The sequence below is a fragment of the Pholcus phalangioides genome, unplaced genomic scaffold (genome assembly GCF_987345545.1).
Source record: "Pholcus phalangioides strain wild (caught in Gottingen) unplaced genomic scaffold, Ppha-v1.0 ptg000022l_1, whole genome shotgun sequence".
NCBI lineage: Eukaryota > Metazoa > Arthropoda > Arachnida > Araneae > Pholcidae > Pholcus > Pholcus phalangioides.
The window spans coordinates 41,226,282-41,229,142 of record NW_028301615.1 but is presented as its reverse complement, the minus strand read 5'-3'; positions in this window follow the sequence as shown (position 1 = coordinate 41,229,142).

The window sequence follows — 2,861 nt, the reverse complement described above, 5'->3', positions numbered from 1 at the left end:
AGTGCAATGAGTGGGAAAATTTCGTGCTTTTTATGTTCTTACATTTTTCATTGTTTGCATTTCTCACTCCCCGATTCATCTCTGAAGAACTACTGCCACTAAACTACACATGCACGTCGTTCACATTCCTCTGCGGAATTTATAACGAATTGGCATATGTTGGAATGTGCGTGTACGCGTTAAGGACCTAACGTAAAGTTCGTTACTGTGTGATTCTTGCTATGTGTAGTACTGCCATCTGCCTTCAATTTTCTCTGAAGAACTGGAAGACAGATGTCAACATTTCCTAAACATCTAAGATGCCACTACTATAAACTTATGCCTCTGTAATGTTGTTTCTCAATGGATATGAGATCATTGCGGTACACCCTGGTTATATCTCAATAATTTATTTTTATTTTATTTTATATAATTAAATCACGAAAGGTAACTCATAATGTTACACTCATATCGTGACACAGATATCCATACTCAAAATGTAAACACATACAACGCGACACAAAAACACATATTCACGACACAAAAAATGCTTGCACGGCCAAAGCGTAAGCGGGAAAGAACGATGACAAAAATCTTAGTACTATATAAACGGAAAAAAATCTGTAAATAATTACAATATATACATAGAACAATAATCAGGACGGATACCTTGTCAGGAAAGGTTATTTGCCAAATGTAGAAAGATTAAAAATACTTACCGCCAAAAGCACGACACATAACATGCAGAGGACATGACCAAGTCTGACGGTAGGTTATTCCAAACTCTACCAGGTCGACATAAGTCAGGCAGTTTTTTCTTGCAAAAGAGGTATGCGTATACACAATGGACCGCTTCTAGTGAAAGAGTTTGTGAGTTTCAATGTCTCAGAGAAAATATGAAGTTTATGTGAGACCATGAATTATTTTCTACATGGTGCTCAAGTCAATAACGAGACGTCGCCATTCCAAATAATGTTCACCCAAAATCTGCAGACGTTTACAATGTGAACGATCGTTTAAGCAAGGCAAATAAGTACTTAGCGAATCGTCTCTGAGTGTTTTCCAACCGGCTATGAGTGTTCATAGTAAGGTGGGCCTGATAAATGTAAAAGCTGGCATAAGTACCTCACAATTGCATCTCCTGTAACACTTCCTCCGCTCCCACAATCCGTTTCGATATTTCAGTATATAGTTCTGAGGCGGGAAGTCGGAATTCACTTGAATTCGAACTTTCAGGTGTTCCACTCACATTCCGGCGAACATATTTCGCGGTGATACATCTCAATGTTGGTATTTATGGAGAGGATAAGTTTAGATCGCAACAGGCTCGTAATCGGGTGGGTTAAGCAAGAGATTCGACAAGAGAAATTCAAATAGAAGATAATTGAGTTTATTTTGCTTTTTGGTGCGAATTTTTGCTTTTGGTTTTGTATTTTTTTCAGTTGAAATCGATATGATATTTGTGGATCTCCATGGCTTCCATAAGCACCATCTCAATTGGTATCGTCCGTGACACCAGTCGCGAAAGCCTTCAATCTTACACCGTCCCCTAAAACGGGTCTTTAGATCAGAATGATTGCTCAATATGTTTATTTTCTAGAAAATGGTGTTTTAAGAGAAAGAAAGTTTTTATTCTCTATGTTTGAAGTTCCATTCTCTTCTCTTTTGCGAGTGACTGGTGGAGGGAAAGCATAGTAATTCAGGGAATATCAATTTACAGTGAAGTTGTAATGAGACAACCGAGAAATTTCTCCAGTTGCTCAATCACTTCAATGCGAGAAATACATTACCTAAGTTTTATATATACCTTTAGTCTCTATCCTAATTTTATTTTCCTCCAAATTACTTATTTTCTTCTTCATCGCAAGATATGAACTTGGATATTCTATTTCTTACAACACTATTTCTTCTCTATTGTTTAAAGCTCCAAGTGCTAATTCTATGGGCAGTTCAATTCAATATGCCTTTAATAGCTCTTGATAAGTAGAAATAATTTGTGATAATTTCCCTGCTCAATTTAACCGTAACCGCAAGTGATAATGTGGGAATACTACGCTGTTTGGCGCACAAGAGGGTGTCGGTTGGCGCACAAGGTGTTTGGCGACATAGAATGAGACCTTCAGGAAGAAGCAGTAACACAGACAGAGTGACAAGAAACAGTAAAGAGTGCGGACCCCTCTGCCTGGCGGCGGTAAGTTAATTACTGACTCCTCCCTCTCTCACTACTTGCCACCTCGCGTTGATTATGTAAATTTTAAGCAGTGTGGTGAATGCTGGATTAAAACGATGGTAAATGAAAATGGAGTTATATGTAATTATTTTATTCGTAATATCTAATTTTATTTGATACAACCGGACTTCGTATCACTGCGTTCACTCTTTTTTCTAAAAATTGAACTAAGTTCACCTTTCGTAAAATACAGTCAAATCTCGGTAAGTCGAATATGCAGCAGGGGCAAAAAACATCGAATTATTGTTAGTTCGGCTTATCGGAAAATCCGATTTCAGAAAGAGAAAATAAAATACTTATTACATAAGAGAACTATTTACGAATACCGTATTAGTAAAACATGTCAAACTACTGGGGATGAAGGAATTCGGGAAAAAAAATTATTTTCTAGCTTAATTACATTGAGAAATATTAATAAATCAACTAGGTATACGTAGTGTAGTACCCTAGGGGAAACAGACGCATATATGAGACGTTCAGAGCTAAAGTGGATCAAGTCCATAAATTATAGTTTTGAGATAATCAAGGTTGAAGTTTATTAACACTAGTTGAATCCTGAAGTGATTTAGAGGATAATTTTCTTTTTATTGTTGTAATATGAAGACTAACTTAAATATGGGTCATAATTTGAAAATTCAAAAACTGAATTAAG